The 11,083-nt window shown below is 32.6% G+C and overlaps 1 pseudogene; it reads left to right on the top strand.

Moving 5' to 3' along the window:
* The first annotated feature begins 292 nt into the window (after positions 1-292).
* Positions 293-4,069, top strand: LOC113559670 (annotated as a pseudogene).
* Positions 4,070-11,083: the final 7,014 nt, after the last annotated feature.

Raw genomic sequence — 11,083 nt, 5'->3', positions numbered from 1 at the left:
TACAAATTAAAAAAGTTTCTACACCCAACTTACTACATTATACTCAAATCATATCTCACAGACCGTTACTTCCAGGTCCATTTTGGTACTTCTGACTCTAATATAGCAGGAATTGCAGCAGGCGTTCCGCAAGGTGGAATCCTCTCCCCAATTCTGTACAATATTTATACATCTGACCAACCGACCACACCCAACACATTGGTAGCAGACTATGCGGACTGACAAAGTCATAATATCATCCAGTCCAGATCCTACTATAGCCTCCAAAAACCTACAAAACCATCTTTCATTAATGGAAGACTGGTACAAAAAGTGGCGTTTTAAAATTAACCAATCCAAATCTGTACATACTACATTTACACTTAAATTAACACCATGTCCTGAAGTAACGCTTTTTGGTACTCAGATTCCCCCATCCCCAAATGTTAAATATCTCGGACTAACTCTCGACCGCCGTCTTACATGGGCTCACCATATCAAAGCCAAAAGATTACAATTAAACTCCCGATTACGAATGCTCAAAACCCTAATTGTCAACAACAAACATTCAAAATTAAATATTAAATTACTTCTTTATAAATCTCTCTTAAAGCCAATTTGGACTTACGGCCTACAGCTATGGGGCAATGCGAAAAATTCTAATCTAGATAAAATCCAAAGGTTCCAAAATATAGCGTTAAGGAAAATAACCAATTCACCACCATATGTGTCAAATCACACACTTCATAAAGACCTGCATATGAAAACAATCCAGGAAGAGGCAAAAAATTACTACAAACGGTTCCACCTACGCCTTAACTCACATCCAAACCCACTCATAAAAAATCTAGGTGTATTAACCATCCCTGGTAACCCTCCTCGGCGTCTCAAGCGTAAATGGTGCAGAGACCTACTAAACCCTTAAAAAAAAAAAAAAAAAAAAAAAAAATATTTGTATAAGTTAAAATAACATATACGTATGTAAAATAAAAGACGAAGTGTCATCAGTGGGTGGCTTCTTCACTCAAGATTTTCCTCCTGTAATATTATAGCCTATATTCTTATTGTGCCTTGTGTACAGATTGTATATATATTAATAAAGAAAAAAAAAAAAAAAAAAAAATTTATAGACAATTGAAATTTTCGATTTTTCTAAGTTTTTTTTTTTTAAATGACTGTAAAAAAAAAAATTGCAAAAAATCTTTAAAATTTAACACAAGGTTTATTATAAGATGTACTTATCGTAGTAAAAAAAATATCAAAAATCGTTTAAACGTTTAATGCCATAGACGCACGTCAATTTCATTTAACGTCGTCAACGTGGAGACGTGAATACGTACAATAACAAATAGTCGACTGGAGTTAAAAAAATAAACGGGAAAAACTACTCAGTGGCGGCACTTTGTCATCACTCGTCACCGGTCGTGTGCACCACGTCAAATACGACTGTTGATGGAATTATTGTCGTGCATGCATACACGATAACAGATCTGACAATAATAACAATATTATTTAATTTTAATGAAAGTCGATAATTCCAACAAAAATAAATAAATATCATGAACCCGTACCGCGCCTGTTGAGTATACTGCTGCGGCGCTGCAGCTTACCTCAACTGATAACACTGAAGATGCCATAACTTCGGAACCGCTTATCGCACAGCAGACAAACTTAGATAGTAGCCGATTCTCAGACCTACTGAATATGCATATAAAATTTCATAAAACTCGATCAAACCGTTTCGGAGGAGTATAGTAACTAACATTGTGACACGAGAATTGTATGTATAAGATAAACTATTATTATAGACATTTTGTATTAATTTTAATTCATCGTAAACGTTAACTTTTTGTATGAAATCTTCTTCTTTATCTTTGTATATTAAAACGTGAAAAATAGTTCGTTTACTATATGAAGAATGCGCTGTGGTCGCATAGAAAAAAGCTCTATGTCGTAAGGTCTATGTGCATTGTGCGTCGGGCGGTCGATTATATTAATTATTATTATTTCTACTAGCGCAATTTTTCGAATATTTTCCACTTTTTCACAGGATTTTAAGACTTTCCCAGAGTTTTTCCAAACCGTTCTTTTCATATTCGCGTAATGTGCGTGGTGCGTCTTTTGAAAGCCGCACGTGTACAGTTTTTTCACCGTTTGCGTTTGTAGCGGTCGCGATCGCTATACCTAACGAGTACGATTGCCGACGACGGTCCTCCGGACGTTTTTCTTCGCTTTTTATTTTCTCACACAGGATCGCAAACGCCGGCCGATGTACCACGTACGAGATATTTATTCTATTTTTTTGCTTAAATTTACACATATACCACCGTTTACCTACTATATTACGTAAAGCACTGATGTTTGATTCGAAGCCCATTTATCCATTATATCGTATTTATATTGTTTGGTTGTTCTCGGTAGCTTTAACGGGTTGTGCTGTATATCATATAAAAATGTTTCTCGACGACGTTTGTGTCGCAAAGTATTGTGTTCGTGTACTTGAGTGCATGACAATAATATTTCATGTTTTTGTACACCAAATAATGTAAATGTTATTAGTAATAAATTAATTAAGCGTCTGGAATATAATAGTTATCCAACACTCAACTAATAAAAATCAATATATAAACGTTAAGGCTGGATTTAGTGCTTGACCGACGGTCAGCGCTGACGTCGGTCGAACGTAGCTATCTGTCGGTTTATCGTAAACAATTTACCGTGCGACAATTGATCGCAATTGCAATTTACCGCACGATAATTGATCGCAAACTATACAGGTTATTTCAGGGCTAGGTTAAAAGAGGTAAAAGAAAGCCAAAAACAGATACATGTCAAACTTTTGACCGTTTAAAAAATTTAATTGACCACGAAACAAAACGTCAGTTTTAGGTAGAAAAAGAGGTGCATATAAGAAAAGCAGAAGTATTTTATACTGACTTAAAATCTGTTGAAGTACACAGATATACAGAAGTTAAAGGTAAATAATAATAAGATCGGACATATATAATATGATAGTAAGTATAATGATACGATGTACAATAGTGTTACGAGGCGTAATATAAATCAACGACTATGTATACCCGGCTACACTACACAAGACATATATGCTGTAGTATTATAAAAATGTATAGTCAGCGTCTGGTGAACTACAGTGTGAATATATTACTTATACATTACATTATATAGAGTGTTTTGTTTATAATTCCAACAAAATCATTTGTTCAAAAATCCAAATCAGATGAAGAAGTTGAATTATTAAGTTTTGATTTTAAACAAAATATGCCACTGTCACACATTCCGTGTGGAGACATATTTTATAAACGTCAAATATGGGTTTATCATTTTTGTATTTATTCCGAGAAGACTGGTAAACCTTACCATTATATATATGACAAATCGATAGGCAAAAAAGGCCAAAATGATGTTATAAGTTTTATTGACCATTTTCTTAAAAATTTACTCACCCCAGGTGTAAAACACTTATATATATTTACGGACAACTGTAGCTCACAGAATAAAAACAACGCTTTATTCCAATATTTGTATACAGTTATTCAATCTAAGTGTTTCAACATAGAAAGTATCACTCACCGGTATCCAAAGCCAGTCATAGCTTTTTACCGTATGATCGATTTTTTGGATTAATAGAATAGGTAAAGAGGAAACATGAACGATTATACTTGCCAGGTTCCTAAAAAGAGATTGTTAAAAAAACATCGAAAAAATTCAATTTCATAGGTGTATCCAGAGATATGATTTTCAATTTTTCGGATTATACAAAACCATTGTATAAAAAAGTTGTAAAAAGTGTGGAAGACCAAAAGTTTTCCATTATGGCCTATAGGTGTATGGAATATAAAAAAGAGGGTTTATTTTGTAGTGTATACGGAAATTCAGTAGGATTCGAAGAAATTTCAATTACAAACAAAATCTGCAATATTAAAGTTCCCCGAAGAAAATTTGCCTCTATTACACCCAGAAGTTTTAAAAATAAAAGGCTAAATTTCGGGATGTCCAAGACCTTGCAGCGAAATATGTTCCACCTGAAAATTTGTGGTTCTACAATAATCTAGTTGTTGAAGCTGAATGATGAGCAATATTTAAAAAACTAAATAAGTTAATAATATAATATAAAAGTAAATAATGTTTCTAATATTAACATCACATTATAAACAAAATGTTTATTTTATTGTTAATGTTATTTTTTATCATTTTTTCTTTGTTTATTTAAGTTTTTATAAAGTAAAAATTGTTTTATTTCGTATTATTTAAATTTTGTTAAATTAGCATTGCATTATATTATAATGATACATTTTTTTTATTTCGTATTTATATATTTTGTTTAACTAGCATATATAGTTACTTTTTATAATAATTATTATTAAATAAAAGTTGTATTTCGTATTTCAAATAATATTTTGTTTATCTTGTATTATCTAGTTAGTCTTTTTTTAATTTAATAAGGTACGAGTAGATAGTAAGTTGTTATATTTTATATTTTGAATATTTTATTTAACTATACTACCTATTATGCTACCTAACCTATAATATCTAATTTTGTTTAATTTTATAAAATTAAAGTAAGTTGTTTATTTTTTAACTTAAATTACATTTTTTATACTGGATAATAATAACTAGTAACCTAGTAACCACTGTATTAGATTCTGAATGAAGCGATTGATTTTACAATGTGCGTTTTTTAACACTTTTTTATCAATAGAAATACTTTAATTTTGGTTTCAGTATTTTTTTTGATAGAAAAGTGAATCTAGTTTGTACTTTGAAAAGGTCCAATTCTCAATACTTTTGAAAAAATTCACGAAAAAAAAAAATTGGGAAAATCATGAATTATGGTGCAATAACCGGGTATCTTCGTAGTTTTTAGTTAATTCGTTATTATGAATCAATAATTTGTTGTATTTTTCTATACTATGTTGTATAACATAGCTTATGATACATAGTTTTAATGTTACTACTTAACTATTTCTGATTATATTTTCACCTTAAATTGTTAAGTCAAAATAGGGGAAAAAAATTCCGTTTTGGTGCAATAACCAGGTATCTCTATGTTTCTTTATCTTGACTAATTAAATTATGTCCTTAAAATAATCTAAAATGTAAATATGTATCCATGTATAGATAGCTCTTCATTTGGAGAATTCAAATATGTGTTTAAAATACTTATGCTCCTGTTAGAAATCAAATAATTTGGTTATTTGTTTCTCCCGAACAATTTCAAAAAGAGAAGATACCCGGTTCTTGCACCGGACCCTTCAAATACAGCTGACCAGTATACTTTAATAATAATAATATATTGATTCGTGTAATTAAACCTTTATTAAAAACTAACATTAAGAAAAAGTTAATAAGTAAAGTTTAAATTAATATATATTACCATCATATAATGCAAGAATAATGTATAACCCATGTCCCATATTATACGTCGTAATTTTGAATAAAATATTTTTTTACATAAATGTGTACTTTTTTTGTGGTTTATTCACAAATTTATATAACAACATTTAACGCTATCTAGTGGAGTTGTAAGAGATGTACAATGGTGTTCAGTTTTGTTTCACTATCATTTTAATGATTCATGCATAATTCCGTCTCTATAGGCTTATTACTCTAAGGCCTTCTACACACGGAGCTATTCATTAGAAACTAATTACTGACGCAAATCACTAACCAGTTTACGTTTAGTCACTAACTATGTTGTCCAATGGAACACAACAGACGACGCTACTGGTTACTAATTAGTTACTAACGCGTGAGTGATCAGTTCCAAGTGATTCTTCTGTCGAGTCACTTTCAAGTTGCGTCACTTCGAATTGTGTGATTTTTTTAAAATCAAATATTTCCTAGTTTAATTTTCCTTTATAAATTAAACAATAAACGAACAAAAACTTAACATAAAGTTTGTAGAAGAAGTGGAGAAACATCCGATTTTGTACAACTTCACTCTTCCTGGCTATTCTAGGAAGGATGAGACGGAAATAGCATGGAACGAAGTTGGAAAAACTGTGAATATGACAGGTATAATAAACTTATAATAAATGTTTCAAAGCAAGAAGAACACTACTCACAGTCAGCCTGAGCCTTTTCCATCAAATCTGCCAAACCGAAAACGTGGCTTTAAAAACCCAGTTGATAAAGCATTCCTCGAATACTTCGAAACCAAAAGAGCCAGAGTGCTAAATTCATCTGATCATATGAAGCAGGATCCAAAAACAGAAGGTTTTAAAATATTTTTACTTAGCATGCTACCAGATCTTCTCAAAATGTCAGACGAAGGAGTACGACTTTTCAAGCGAAGAGCCCTGCAGTCTGTTGATGACATCTTATCACACAGTTTAGAGTACACACCTTCAAATACATTTTCAGCCTCATCTACATGTCATAATAAAAGTAACTCATAGGTTTAATTTGATAGATATTTATTAACACAATAATTACTCATAAAAAAAAAACGACCAGCGAAACAGTGTCAAACAATAGACCACCCGAGTCGTTCGCACAATGTAGACTAACTGTCCTTCTACCATGACAATCATATCTCATTATTGATAACATTCGGGCATCCTGAACTTTAAGTGCCCTCACTTAAAAGAAATTTAAAAACACGGGAGGCTCATCTCGGGACATTAGGTAACCATGTGTTATTCTAGTGTGGCCTATTCTTAGTCTGTTGATGATAGTTTATTTTTTCCTATCAGGAAAAGAGTTAGGCCAGTGAAGAACGGTTGATTTAATTTCGTTCAGTTTTGTTTTTTGTTTTGCCCATGTATTTTGCCAAGCTTGTATTGATATGTGTTTTATCGATTTTATGGTATCTTGCAAAGTGGTGAGCGGAGTGATGCCTAGAGACGTTGAGGAGGCTGTTTGCTTGCATATCTGCTTTTTCGTTGCCATCAATTGAAGAATGGCCTGGTATCCACATTATTTTAACCAAGTTCCCTTTTGATAGATGGGAGGAAATGAAGATGTGGATTTTCTTTGCAATGTCATTAGGCTTGTGTGTGTTTGCTATACTAGAAATTGTACTAGGGAATCACTTAAAATAATAAAATTTTGATTTTGTATTTCAAGTGCGTATGCAAATGCTTTTAAGATGGCGATTGCTTCCGCTGAGTATATGGATCATTCTGTTGACAGTTTATATGTTATTACCTGATCTCTGTGTATAATGCGATTCCCACATTATTTTTTGATTTAGAGGCGTCAGTGTATATTTCCGTATAGTTAGGGTATTACGATATTGTGTTCTTAAAGTTTTGGATGTATACATGTGAGCTAGTTGAGTTTTTAGGAAGTTCAGCAAGACTGGTGTCAATAATATTCAAAAGTGATGTCCAAGGCGGGAAGGTAGGGAGTTGAGATGTAAGAATATTTTTTAAATTGATATTATTTTTTTTAGCGATTGCTAGTAAGGACGGGTAAGAGTTTAGGGAGGATAGCATTCTATCCCTGGCGAGTTTGATAGCGAGAATCATGCAATTTCTTGACGTTTTATATGGAGAGGCGTATGTTGGCAATGTTGAGTAGACTATCAATAGGACTGGACCGAAAAGCTCCAGTTGCTCCGGCATTATTAATCGTGTCTAACATTTTTATGCCATTTTTGTTCGCATTGATAATGAGGAATGCATTGTACTCGAGTTTAGATAAAATAAGGGATTTATATATTATAGATAGAGTCGAAAACGATGCTCCCCAGCTTGTGTGGGCTAACATCTTCATTATGTTTAATCTTAATGAACAGGCTTTTTTTAAATTTTGTATATAGGGAATCCAGTTATTTTTTGAGTCGAATGTAATTCCGAGTACTTTAACCATGTTATTATTGGGAATTAGATTATTGTTCATATTAAGTTTTAATTTATTTTGTTTCCTTTTTCTTGTAAATACTATGCATTGAGACTGGCTTGCCGAGAATTTAAATCCAGTTTTAAGAGACCATTCATAGAGATTATAAAGTGTTCTTTGTAAATTTGAACGGTACAAAGTTCTGTGCTTCTGCACATAATGTTAAAGTCATCAGCATATAACATGCATTTAACGGGGCTAGATATTGATTTAGTTATATTATTTATTGAAATGAGAAAAAGTGTGACGGATAATGTTGATCCCTGTGGCAAACCATTTTGTTGGTAAAAAATTGATGATAGCCGCTGATTTACTTTGACATGAAATGTTCTATCTGACAGGAAATTTTTAATAAAATTAAACATGTTTCCCTTAGATAAGATTTTTTGGAGGTTCGTGATAATGTGCGGTCTCCAGGCAGTGTCGTATGCCTTGGCAATATCAAGACATACCATTCCCAAAGTTTGATTATTCTGCATGGTATTTACAATCTCAGATTGGATTTTCATTAGTGAGAGGTGTGTACTGCGGTGGTGCCTGAAACCGTTCTGGTCGGGGCTTCAGTAATTTATTTTTTCAATAAGTTTGCACATTGTGTTGAGTAGTGAAATAGGGCGGTATCCGGATGTACTGAATTTGTCTTTTCCGTCTTTGGGGATGGGTAAAATGCAGCTATGCTTCCAATCAGGGGGAATGATGCCGGAGCTCCATATTAAGTTAAAAATTAGTAAAAGGAATGTTTTTCCGATCTTAGGAAGGTTATGTAGGAAGGAAAAGGGTATACCATCCGGTCCTGGACTTTTGCTGTTACACTTGGATAATGCAATTTCAAATTCTGAGGTTGTGATTTCCGAGTTAATGAGGATTTGATATCTGTCAAAGTTCTGATATTGGTGAGGAGTGTCGAGTGCCCTAGGTTCCTTTGTTTTTTCTATACTGAAAAATTCAGTATCATAATTTTGGTCACTGCTGTTGTCATAAAAATACCTAGCTAATTTATCAGCGACTGTTTGGGGGTCTGATATCAGCATGTCATTCTCAACTAGATAGCATTTTTTGTCTCTGCTTATAGCCTTTAAAATACGTATTTTGTTCCAGGTTTTTTTTTTTAATCAGTCATGGTATTCATTTCGGAGACAAACGATTTCCATGATAGCTTTTTGTATTTGTTGACTAAGAGTCTGGTTTGAGCTCTGAGTTTTTTTAGGGTGATGAAATCAGTAAGGTCTTTAGTAATTTGGAATTTTTTGAGTGCTTTTTTTTTTAATTATTATATCGCCAATTTCTTTATTCCACCATGGGACGCGATGCTTCTGGAGACTAGGAGTTACATTCCCCAATTGATTTTCTAGCGGCTGAGATTATGATTTTTGTTAATAGTGAGACCATTGATAATATGTCGGTATTGTTTGGATCTAATTGTTTTATATCCTCTTCAATTATTGATGAAAAAAGGGACCAGTTGGGATTCTTTAGGTTCCATCTTTTTAGTGAGCTGTTTTCGTAATTTTTGTTTTTATTTTTGTTATAGATGGTTATTAGTATAGATATGTGATCGCTGCTGTATATTTGTGGGATGACTTGCCATCCAAGCTGATGCGAGAATGAAGGGTTTGAAAAGGTTAGATCAATGGCGAAGAAACTACCGTTACCTGAGTTGAATCTTGTAGGGTCCCCGTTGTTGAGAATAATTATATTGTCGTTATCTAATACTTTCTCAATGATTTTCTCTCTATCATCGGTTTTTTCTGAACCCCATAACTCACTATGGGAGTTAAAGTCACCGGTTATAATAAAAGGTGATGGTAGTTGTTTAATTATATTGTCAAAATCTTCGAGTCGCAGATCTGTTTGATTTGGAATATAGATTTGCAAATTGTGGTTATAGTGTTATGGTTTAAAAAGGTTGCAGCAACTGCTCCAAATTTGTAGTAAGAGGGATTTCTTTATTGGGGATGGATGAATCAATGAATATGGCAACTCCGTCAGATGCTCGGATATAGTCAGAGCGATTTTTGTTGTAACACTTGTAACCTTGAATGTGAGGCGTATGTTTTTCTGTAAAATTTATCTCTTGCAAGCAAAAAATGTTAGGATTATATTCACGGATAATAACTTCGAGTTCATTGCGTTTTTTAAAGAACCCGTTAAGGTTCCATTGGATTATGTTTATATCTTGACAGTTCATAATGATGTTTTGTGTGAGTATATCGAGGAGGAGTTGCTTTGTGATTGGCTATTGTAGTGGAAGAGATTAGAATAAGAGGTTTAGAAGTTTGGTGAGCTTGGCTTTAGTAGATCGGTCATTTATCAATGGTTTAACTTGTTCAGTAATTTTATGGAGTGTGTGGATGTCAACATTAACTTCCTCGCACAAAGAGTGGATATTAATAGATTTTTTCGTGAAGTTCTCAATAATATATTATGTATTGAGAATGAGATATAGGAATTTCTAAATTATTTTAAAAAAAAACTTCGGCCGGTTTGAGCCCTTCATTACGTTTTGTATGAATATCTTCGAGTGAACTGCTTTTTCTTATTTTTTTGGATGGGTCAAGTGTTTTATCTTTTATAGTTTTCGGTTGTTCAGGATTTTTATTAATTAGTTGTTTGGTATGGAGTGGCGTTACTGATGGTGATGAAGAGCTGGTTGAAGATGGTGGAGGTCTTTTGATTGATTCATTAGGGATAAATGTTACATTGTTAGGCTTGAGTGGTTTTATTAGGTTGGTACTGGAGTCCTGGTTGTTGTTTACCTTCTCATTGATTGGATTTGTCTCGTGAGAGCTGTTGGAGTTGGAATTATTATTGTCTAGGATATCATTTACTTTCTCGCTATCCTCCTCACGAGTTGGACTTAGTATACTACTAGTGTTATCGTGCTTATTGTTTTTATTATTTTTTTTACAGAGATAGGATGTATGTCCGGTTTGGTGGCATACATAACATGTCAGTCATAGGCGTGCGCAGACTTTTTGCGCAGGGGATGCCAATATATTTAAAAATAACTCAATTTTTATTATCTCCCTTCAAAAACACACAAATCAGAATTTTTTTTTATTGTATTACATTTACATAACTACAAAGTTCTCAAAATAATAGTATAATAGTAAAATAATAATATTAAATATATATTATAGTATATTATATATATATTATAGTCAATATAAGTAAAAATATAATTTAAACTTTGCATTTCATAACTAATTTAATTAATACTTTATTATAATTCTAATTT

The sequence above is a fragment of the Rhopalosiphum maidis genome, chromosome 3 (assembly GCF_003676215.2).
Source record: "Rhopalosiphum maidis isolate BTI-1 chromosome 3, ASM367621v3, whole genome shotgun sequence".
Lineage (NCBI taxonomy): Eukaryota > Metazoa > Arthropoda > Insecta > Hemiptera > Aphididae > Rhopalosiphum > Rhopalosiphum maidis.
This window is presented reverse-complemented; position numbering and strand designations above follow the sequence as displayed.